Genomic DNA, 12,214 nt, shown 5'->3' on the forward strand with positions numbered 1-12,214 from the left:
ATGCAAGTCAGTAAAGTTTTGACATTGAGGGTTAATCAAACAGTAGCAAACACATTTTAACAAGGACACAGGTTGAAAAAATTGTAAACGTTTTATAAAATTTAAATACAAACAATGTAGAATTACTAAGAAATGAACACATCACTTAAAACTCTTAATATGTGAGGATGTAAAGTCTCAGAAATAAAGACAAAGTAAACTTACATGTACTTTGAATTTTTTTAACGACCCTCATACTGCAAGCAGGTTTCAACTTTTTAGGGTGTAAAATATAGAAATTTATATTTTACTGATGAAATTCCAGAGCAAATAGCCTAAAACTCAGTGGATAAGTTCTTTTGTTCATAGGTGGAGCACCTGAAGGACACATTCTAAGATATGAGGATATAAATTTTTTTCAGTTTGGATACATAACTTTTCTGCAAAATGCGCACAAAAGTTGACTAGATTTCATGGTGAGTTTCAGAACATTTGATTGTATATTTTTATAAGTTAAATGCATTTTCACAAGTGTTTATGTGTGTGTTAAATGATTAAAATGCATCTTTAGACCCCTGTAGCAGCATATCGTCTATAAGAGTAAATAATGTGACCAACCTCAATTTCGTGACGCCATCTTGGTTTTCCCTGTCAAGTTACCTTAATGTCTGTTTATGCAGGGACGAAGGCGTACTTTCGCCCCAGTCAGTTCGTCCCCAACTGATTTTATGGAATTGGTGAGAGATCCGTTACTTGTTAATATACAATAAGTATCATGTAGGTATTATGTACTGTATAGCAAGTGTATAAATTTTATGGCAGTGGCTAGTGAACCGTCAACGTATATAAAGGCTATGTTTTAAACGTGTTTTTAAAGTTTTAAGGGGACGCATATTGCTACATTCACAGTTCATACAGCAATGCGGAAGGGGTGCATATTCAAGAAATCGATGGTGGGAAAATAAAAAACATATTCCTAAACTGATATAATACTGATGGATACCTGTAATATTCAGTATTTTGTGGATAAGGATGTGGTACTATGAATGTAATAGGAAAACAGAAGTCTTTATGAAAGTACATTCAACACAAAATATTAAGCTTTTGTATAAGGAAAATACAGGTTTTTTACAATAACAGTGTTCCAAATAATGTTGAAGGGATGAGAGTTTCTTTCTAACAGACCAGGTTTGCTTAAACATGTAAAAATTTAACGCCACGTCTGTTCATCTCGGGATGGACGCCATATTTCTCATTGATAAAAAATGTAAACAAAAAAATCAGAGTGGGATTAGCATTGCAAGGGCATAACATGACATTCTACACAAAGAACACCTTAGAACAGATATCTAAGATGCTACACAGGTCAGGCGGGTTAAATGCATAATGTCGATCACTTGAAATTCATCTTGAAAAGGTGGTTAATTTTAGTTTGTTTACATGGTTTTTAATTTTCCCACGACTTCTCGGCGATTCACTGCAAATGTATTACTGCGCCGGACGAAAGGTAACTCTAATAAACAACGGGAGACAACTTAGGTGTCAGCACGTGTACTATTTTTAAAAAAACATGTCGATGATTATAATTTCTTATCAAATAATGAATCCTATTCAGATATTCGTCTTTAATATTAGAAAATGATTAATTTCTGTGGACATTTGTCAAATAATATTACTTACAGTGGACTACTTTGCGCATCAAACTGGTTTCCGCTTCAGTTGTGAGGCACTTCCGTTATACTTTTTGACAACAATAACAAAACACAAAATGAATCAATAAAGTCACTTATAAACCGACTGCTACTTAAATCAGTGTAAGTAAAGTTGTTGTTACAACATTATTCATGTTCGTTACGTTATGAGATAAAGTTTATCTTGAACTGCATAATCCATTAATTACGTTTAGATGATATTGCATTTACAACTTATTTGACCCCGTTTTTTACGTGAATGACAGCATTCTCGTGCAACTCGTGCAAACAGAATTATGAAAAGTATGGTGGAGAATTCAAGGACAAATTATAAATGACATTAAAGTGAGGATAACTGTATATTCGTCCAGTTTTGATCATTGACATTCCTGCTGTTTATTAGTAACTTTTGTGAACAAGATTAGAATGTTGCTTTTGCACATATACACATTGATTGGACCTCACAACCAAATTTCATACCTTATTTTAGGGATTTTTAAGACAATACAATTCAAAAGTTTGTTGAATGTGTTTTGATATTTAAGTGCATTGTAGTTCATGCATACCAAGTTAAAAATTAATAATGGCAACATTTCTAGGCCTTTATTGTAAGCCACTAGACTTCTGAAACGATACATATTTAATGTATTAAGGGGAATATACTCTTTTAGTTTTGTAATGTGGCATTCCTTGACCACCGTATCTTTTCTTATGCACTACTTTGTAAACAAACTAAATAATGTGTTTTAGCTCACATATGGGAAATGAAAAGCAAGACAGTGAACTTATTTCACATTCTTTCTTTAAATTAGAATCTGTAGGACATTGATAAATGTTTGGACAAAGTGAAGCACTATTATTTTCGCACCAAAAAGTCTTAATTGTTGACTTTGAATGTACACAAGAAGTCTTATGTAATTCAACAATAACTTTCTTGTTTCAGTTTTTCTCATTTTTATTTTAGTGACCAATCCTTTGTGTACTTATAACAGTTGAAACAGTATTCATTTCATTTACCAAAACCTTGTACTTTTTTGCAGGTAAATTTTATAATACCCCAGCCACTTTTTTCTAATTTCAAAGTATGCGTCCCCTTAATGTTTTTAAAGTTTTAATATTAATAAAATAAAGCTTAAGAGTATAGATGTAGTTCATGGTCAGTGGCAGTTTTTCTCAGGCGTTTCATGAGTGTTAGTAAGGTAGTCGCGGCTCTTACCCTGGATGACAAAATTTAATAAATTTAAATATATATTTCATAATCTATTTATTATTTTGGAAATTTAGACACAGTTTAGGGGGGTATAACATTTAAAAACAACACAATAACAATAAATACTCCAGCCAAGACCCAGACATGTTCCAAAATAACACCCGGGCCTTGAATTAAGGTCCCTTTTTAATTATTTCATATGAATCTAATTCTTTGGAATCGATCCAGGCGCCGACCTGTATCTGGCAACGGGTCTCAAAATTCAAATCTCGCTGGGCCTACGATTGATTAGTTAGACTGGAAACAGTCATAACTACGCAGCGCAGCGTAAACAAATAAAAATGAATAAAACAAAACAAAAACAATAGTGAACCGTCACCGGTGCAGCAGACCTGTGGTCTAGTGCACCGTCACCGGTGCAGCACACCCGAGGTCTAGTGCACCGTCATTTTTAATTTATATAAAACATAGCCTTTATGTAAAGTTTAATTGAAAGATATTTTCACCAGTAATAAGCAAGAACATAATTAAAAGAATGAAGTCAGATAAACCTTGACTTACTTGTTAATTTATGGCTTTATCTCAAGCACTGATCTTCGTTCTTCGCCGCCGTCAGTAGTCATCATTTACTAAGATATTTCCGAATGACAGAATGAATTTCTTTGATTTTTTTTAAATTTTCATGAATAGTTATTGTCTGTATTTGGATATATATGTAAGTATACATATCAAAATTGAAATTCGATCTTAATTTCAGATTTATTATGTCATGGGACTGTAAATTCGGAAATATTGATATCTTGCAAGCAAATATCTTATAATGTACATGCACGGTGAAAACTGTTTTATAATTTCAATATTTGTTACTGGTCCAGTGCCTAAATCTGGCCACTTTTGGTGGTTTTTTGACAGTAACTTTGCATTATGAAACCACACGTGCATAAAATTTTAACTGTATAATTTTAGGTTCTTTATATGTCTCTTTGCAAAACAACAAAATCGTATATTGCTGATTTCATCATAAAAATGTCATCCGAGTTGGGCCAGTAAAAGCTGTCAAAATTGACCTTCAGAGTGCTTAAATATTCGGGCACTATTTGGGTATAAAATGCAACGAATATGTGCACCCAAAAATAACAATAAACACGAATTCGTTTAAAATAAAGCAGTCAAATACAGTCCTGTAAATATATACAAACATCTCCGTCCGAATAAAATTTTATTACCTGTTCATCACGTGATCATATGGACTAGTTTCTAACTTTATATAATTGCCAAATACAACAATAATATAATAAAATTTATCTGAGCAAAATTAATGTTTAAAATTATTCTTTCTTACATGCAGATTCTGTCGCTGTCTTATACATTTTGACACAACTACGGGGATCATTATAATGACACTGCCCAGATTTTATCTAATGAATTGCTTCCCTTGTCTGCAAAATGCTGGCATTTTTTTTTCTATTGAATTAATTGATATTTAACAGAAATTGGTTAAATCTTTTAAATAAATACTGAGGGTAGTACAGAATTCTAAAACATGTTTTTACATGAGTTTCGATCAGCAAACAAAAAGAGTCGTCTGCAATAGACAGAATATTTTTCTTATTTGATCAGTACCTCGTCGCATCTCAAATAACTGGCGCGCGCTGTATGACGTCATCTCCCAACACACACAATGTTTACTTTATGCGGTGCGGATATTTGAAGGTAGTTTTCTCTGGAAAAGCTTACATTCGTACACTGTTGTTGACAGATTGTCATCAAAGCTTTCGTTTGCGTCGATCCTGTTAATTTCAGTAAAAAGTCATGATCGTAAAGCATTTTTAAAAGGTGTCCGAATTATTAAGCGCTGTCCGGATTTAGGCACTGAACCAGTATATTATTTATTACAATAGCTGCATCTCACGAAATCCATGATTAAAACTGTGAAGGCAATAAAGATTAAATTAAGACAATGAATGAAGGTCTACAAATGTAGGCGTTGTTGGATTGCTTGTTAAAGTTATTTAATGATTGGATTTGGCGTGTTTGTCTTTTGTGGTGGCAGCTCTGGTCATGAGATAGTGAATCTGAAATAATGTTGCCGAAGAGTGAAGACTGAGGTAAATCGGTAAATTAAAAGGTAAATCAAGGTTTATCTTACTATATTCTTTTAATAATGGTCATACATATTACTGGTGACAATATGTTATAATTATACTTCAAAGAAAGGCTATATTTTATATATAACAAAAATGACGGTGCACTAGACCTCAGGTCTGCTGCACCAGTGACGGTGCACTAGACCTCGGGTCTGCTGCACCGGTGACGGTTCACTAGCCACTGCCATATTAATTGCTGATAAAAGTTATGATTATTTCTTATCACGATTGTTGTAAATCACCAAATGTTTTAATTATAATTATTAACAAGTCAGGAGCACAATCCATTCCTTTTGAACTAAAACAAAGAGCTATAAAAATAAATAGATTTGCAATTTGAAAGGTATATAGAGCAAAGCTTGCTAACATCCCGTGACAACTGAATGAGATCTCGTTGTAAGCGTCTGTTGATTACTCATCAAGTTGGCAAACGCTTTGAAATTAGATTAATTTCTGATTGTTTTTTCTTTACAATGATAATGGTGTTTTTTTTTTATTGTTATTAGTATTTCCTACATGTTGAAGGAACGAAATTATGACTGGAAGTCTCAGCAAGGCTCCAGATATTTTTTTTTTGGCCAATGAGTATTTACTCAACATAATTTTTGTGAATGAGTAAAATGGTAAAATCTAAAATTGACTAGAAGTAATTTTACTTCTGAAAATTCATAGATGTGAAGAAAAAAAACAGAAATCAGTTTTATAACATATTTATTGGGTGTAACACCCATGCATTTGTTTGCAGTTTAGTTTCAATTCATCATTTAAGTTTTTGCTTCATTTTTTCCCTGGCTTGCTTTAGCTTCACACTCACTACCGAATAAAATAGAATATTTAATATATCTTTAGCTATGTTTTGGGGATCAGTTTTGTTGGTTTAAAGAATGCGTAGAGTTGTTTGTTCACTTATACATTCTTAGAAAGAGACATTTTTGTTTATTCTGCACCGAAAGTTGATATTTTAAATCGACACCGCTTTAAAATACAGTACCGTATCATCAATAATATTAATTCCCAACTATTTGATATAGTTACGCTAACCTAGGTTTAGAGAGTACCATTCAATGTGTGTGTACGTTCAATGTGGGAGAATTAGTGCCAACTGTGCTCTGTTACCTAAAGCACCCAGACGATTCAGATTTTGTTTTTCGCCAATAAAAAGTCATTGCGTGCGTTTCTGTTATTACATATATGTTTTTAAACGCTTAAAAATTATCAGACATGCATATATGCATTATTTCAAAGCGTAATTTACGCTAATACGCATCTTATCTGGAGCCCAGAGTCTGGCAAGTCAACAGTTGTTGTTTGAAAATGGACTGGTCACTCGATTATGTTTATCAGGGCCAGGCGCACCGCCTGTTTTATACTTCATGTAACTTAAGCGTCTGTTGATTTGATCACAATTGATCAAGTTGGCAAACGCTTTGAAATAAGATAACGTGCTAACAGGTTAAAGGTCAGTAATTCAAATCCTTCTTTGTTTCATATAAAAAACGACAACTTCAGGTCGTCTTTACGTATCTTTAGAGAACATCACTTTCCTACACCTATTTTTCATGAAAGTTCTATCACAGATTAACGAAAAAATGAAAAGAAAATAGGGGATTATTCAGTTCCTAGTGAAATGCCAGTCAGTTGTGGTCTACTACCCTAAAAATGGCGCATATTTACTCTCGTCCGCGCAATAAACACCTACTTCCGGTTTCGATCTGCAAAACTTGCCATGTGGGGGGTGTATGAACATGAAAAACGTCTCATTTCATGCAGAATGTCTTCTAGTAGTGAAAAACGGTGATTAAAGCACTCGTTCTACAAGAATTTTCGCAAAAAAATGGGAAAATTAGGATCTATTTATTATGGACTTCTTCCTATTTATTATGGACTTCTTTCGACTACACCACGGAAGCATATTTTCGACCGAATTACTAACCTTATTCCTAACATGTGATGATGTGGAAGTATCTCCAGTTGCCATTCTTTGAATTTTATAGTTCTTTGATTGAAAGAAACGTTAATTATTTCATCATTCAGTTCCGAGACAAATAAGAATTTAGCTTCTGATTATGGTGTTCAAATTGCTATATATGTATATTTCATTATTGAAGTGTCTCGCCGTCTGGTAACTGGGTGTCTACTACTAGCCTGGGTTCTAGGCGTCCAGTAGTCAAAGTAATTTGACGTTGTCCTTGGAAATACTGTGAAATTTTTTCTTATGGACAATATCCCCACTTGTTTCAAACACTTGATAGACCAAAATAGTTGAAGTGATTTCCGATGAAACTTTCACCGCTGCTGATGCTTTACATGCTATAGATTTAAATGCCAATTATTTCACGGAATTGGTAAATGCCACTTACATGTATGAAAAGGGAATTCAATTCCTGATTGATTTATGTAAAAAGTAAATATCCAGAATTACAAATTTCCTGGTGATTTAAACCTATGCATGTACTGTACAAGATTATCATCTACCTTTACTTCACATGTGAATTAGGCACAGGGGTACATCACATAAAGGTTTTGGGGTGAACTGGGGTATATTAACCCCTATTTATTTATTAACCCAATTTGTATGTTCTTATAACTCAGTTTTAGTGATTTTAACCAGTGTGACTGAAGTATTTCTAGTTTTACAAAAGAACTAAAGGTTTAAAAAATGCTGCACAGAAGACCTAAATGTATTTACGAACAAATGATATTCTCATCCTATTTCAAAATGATTGCAAAGTTAATTTCATAAACTTGCATTTGGTTGAAGAATTTAATTTTGGATTAATCTCATGATTTTTAATTACTTGAAATAAACTAGATGGAGTACATGTAGGCATAACTATACATTTTCAGTTTCATTATAATGTGTATACATTTGTTTTGAATTCTTCTGATATTGTATTTTCAAGTTTTACATTATTTTGCTAAATCCTATCCATATTTCAATGTAAGAATGCTTCTTACACCATGTAGGAAGAGGTCTTGGGTCAAGTCCCAGTGGAGAGTATTTTACTTCTAGGTATAAATAAATTGTAGACTGGACAAAAACATACCTCCTCTGCGTAAAAAGTGACTTAAAAGGAAATGTAAAAATTATAGTATTACCCCCACCCCTAATATACCAAAGTCAAAAGCTATACAATAAAAATGCTTTTAAATGTTTGTATTTTTATATTCAACAATGATATTGTTTACAAATAATAAATACATATTGAATTGATTTCACAAAGGGTACGTTTAACTTAATACCTGTTGTGCGAGCTTTGAATTTTCAGTTCAGTTTTGTTAAAATCTACTTCTTGATTACTATTCAAGATACTGCTGTGATACGTCATAGGATGGTGATATATAATTACTGAATGTAAAAGGCAAGCGCATGCATTCCTTCATCAAAAGTAAAGTTCACATATATGGTTCAATGTCAAACTTTGTGTACATTTGTACACTAGAAAAGGTTCCCCTGATATTTAAACATAATGTGTACAATCTATGTTGTTCAGAGACAATCGATCCTCCAGTACTTTCAGTGCTTTGATTAATAATGTCAAAGTAATGAATGATACCACAGAGACTCAGTTACCGCGCAAACGTTAAAGCAAAATTATCTTGTAACTACGTAATTCTGGGTATTTTGGTGTTTTCGGCTTTAAGGCCATACCAAATTGATTAATAGTTCTTCGGAAAATTTTCCAAAAAAATAGGAGCGGGCGAGCGAAATTTTTATTTTATTTTTTTTTTCTCAATTTTCATCTTTTCAGAGGCGGGTAGATTTTACATGGAGCGAGCGGGCTTTTTTTTTATTTTTTTTCCCAGCTTGAACCCTTGAGAGGCGGTTGTGATTATATATAAAGTTATCATTTCTTTAGAAATAACACAGAAATCAAACATTTACAGTGTGGGTAACACAGTATATAGCTTTTCTATATGTTTTAAAGACTACATGAATGATTTTGCAAATAAATTCTTGCCAAAACTCACTGAATCACTTTATTTTTTTTATTTTGTAATTTTAATTACTAAGGAATGAGTGTCTTATTTTTAATTTTGATTTTTCTACATTAATCTGAAGACGTGCCTATTTAATGGCACAGGATGAGGAATATTTAAGACAAAATAGGCACATGATTGTTTGGAATAACATTTCTTCTGAAACACAGTTAGATGGCTTTGGCACATGAACAAATTTGTGCCCCTAGTGGAACTCCAACCCATAGAGGTGAGGGGAAGTAATAAACCACTTGACCAGTGAGACCAAACGGAGTTGGGCATACAGATGCTTCGACACTGCTCGAATCCCTTTGGAATAATTTCTTAACAGATCATGATCAGGCTAGCTTAAACTTTTGTGGTAGAGATTCATTTCAAGCAAAAATAATAACAGACGGACAAAGAATGATCCCAATATGGCCACCCTTAAAAGTGTTGTTTGTTGTGCTTTGACTGAACTAGAAATTTAGAGTTGGGGAAGTCTGTTTTTTTTTCAGTTTATTTCGTTCAATCAATTTACAGCCAATTTTAAATATATCCTGGCGTCATGTGTACAAACAGGCAAAACTGGGGTTACAAAAGGACATATTTTGTTAGAAATCATTTTCATATCAACACTACTTATTTGAAAAGCTAAACAATTTTTAAATTGACTAAATGCGTTTTGACAGAATATATGACTGCTGTACTAAAGAAGTTACGTTCAAAAAGATTTGGGCCGAGACAATGTGATAGGTCGGTCAGGATCTGTGAACAAATATTTTTTTAAGATAGTAGCTGGCCTCAGCTTTGGGCTCTAGATCTAACATGCTGAATTAAACAACTGATAACAAATGGTTTGAAAACTTTATATCTGAACAATATTTCCAAATATTTTTAACTGCATCCCCGTGCACGTCTTACAAGTCGGGCTTCTTTCTTTTCATTGTATTGAACAAAAGTAGAATGTGCCTATTTCATTACCTACCGGCACATCGAAGGCCATGTGTGGCGCTAGCACAGACACTCCAGATTTAAAACAAATGATGAACTACACCATAATTCCTTACTTTTTGAGTTTGGATCATCAGCTACATGTATTACGGACGCGTGAAATCCGATCAATATCAATTTGACGCATTAAAACAGCGATAAAACCTGTTTTGTCGTTATTATTCCGGACCGCGTAATCGGGAAAAAAAAAATTTCGGAGATTTTTTTTGTACGTGCGGGCGGGTAATTTTTTTTTTCTCGGGAATGAAATTATTGATGCGGTAGTTCCGACGAACGACATATCATTTTGGTATGGCCTAATGTTTGATTTGTAATACCTATTTTTCCGCTTCCATTGTTAAGTTTGACTTGGTTATTACACACTAACTTTAATATCTAAAACGACTCATGTTTCGGTTAAAAACATGATATTTTGAAATTAATGTCATATTGTGAAAGAACATCGTGATCTATATGTCTGAATGTAGAAATCAAACGCACTGAGTCTTACCTCAGTGACTATGTATCGAAGGTCATGATGTCAGACAGTGCTAAAACGTTTACTTGTATGCTAGCTTGAAAACTATTTTCTCACGATTTATGCTGAACAACAGACCGCTAACTCAAGTGTCATCAAGCTTTTATGACATAGACCCAATGCCATCGCCACCTGGAATCTGCGGTCGGACACTGGTGTAATTTCCGTATAACATCATTGCTTTAGACTTGAAAAATCATTCAGATTTGAATAAAAATCGGGCAAAATTATTAGTAAGGCTTTTTGACCATTTCTGAAAACGACGGAAAATGGAGTATTTAACAGCATTGTGTGAGAGTCACCTTAACTTTTACAGCAAAAAATAAGCACGAAAAGTTCTAAATTAATCCAACTTACTAGGACGTCATTGTGACAATGAAAAGTAAGTAGTAGATTTCCACCAAAATTCATAAGAAATAATAATAAAATTGTGCTTAAAAGAAAAGCAAATTGTTTTAATTATTCTATTGAAAACATTGAATGCGAGACATAAATATTATCTCTGCTCGGATGGATATTGGAAACAGTAAAGATGACTTTAGTATTTTTCCATTGTTAAAGCACTTCCTTTCATAATAGGAATTTGTCAGGATACGGAAGGCAGTTTATAACAGATTTTGAGCATGTTTGAAAATACTGTAAGTTTATTTTTTACGTGGTACCTTGTATGAGAAAAAAATTGTATTGGTAACACAATGAGCAAAATATATAAATTATTTATTTATTTCATTTTAACATAGTCATGAATGATACATGACATACAAGGCAGTCAAAGGAAAGCAAGATAGTAAATCTACTAAACTATTTAAAGGGAAATTGAAAAAGTGATATTAATCTCCCTAACAAATTAACGAGATGATTTTCGCGCTTAAAATCATTCTTGATATGTAAATGAGACAAATTTGATTGACAGTGTAGGAACCAATTTTGGTGAGTTTACAGCAATTAATCTGTTCCTATAGGCCGCTGATTGGTTCAATTTTCTGTCTCGTGCTTTCCAGTTTTTTTTATGGTTGAAAAATGTCTTAATTTTAAATAAATTACTTTGTTTTCCCTTCTCAGTAATTGATACACTTGAAAGGTAGACTGACTCTCCAATAAACAATGACCCTTGTTTATTGGAACCATACTGTGATGGTCATTAGCCCCCAACTGTGCTGGTGAAAACAGAAATCCCTTGGCCCACTGCCAAAATCTAGGCCTTTAAGCGGTTCGTATATCAAATAAGCCGACGCTGTACGGTATAGGGGATAGTACAATTAAAGTGTGTAGCATACTTAGTGTGTTATTTGTGGATTTAATGCTGAACCAGATTATGGACTCGGACTGAGTTAACCACATGTGCCCCATGTGCGGCTCTTGTGAGTATTTCGTGCTATTTATACCCATTCGAATATAGCTAAATTTGCGTGACCTGAGTAATTTTGAATATTTGTCTGAAAAGAAAAAAAAACATCGTCAAAGAAGTATGATCATGGCTGTTTTAGAACGCGTTACTTTAATAGAGAATTTGAATTAGGTAAGAGCAGCGTGGTATAAACATATCATTTTAATAACCACATTGTAGGAGATATTTCCTCACGTAAGCTATAATGATTGACGAAAAAATATATTTCAGAGATTAACTCTTGATTTTACAGAGTAGTTGTTTGCAATGAACTGATCAGCCTCTATCTGTAGTAAGATATAAATGTAA

Source organism: Mercenaria mercenaria, chromosome 16 (assembly GCF_021730395.1).
Source record: "Mercenaria mercenaria strain notata chromosome 16, MADL_Memer_1, whole genome shotgun sequence".
NCBI classification, from domain to species: domain Eukaryota; kingdom Metazoa; phylum Mollusca; class Bivalvia; order Venerida; family Veneridae; genus Mercenaria; species Mercenaria mercenaria.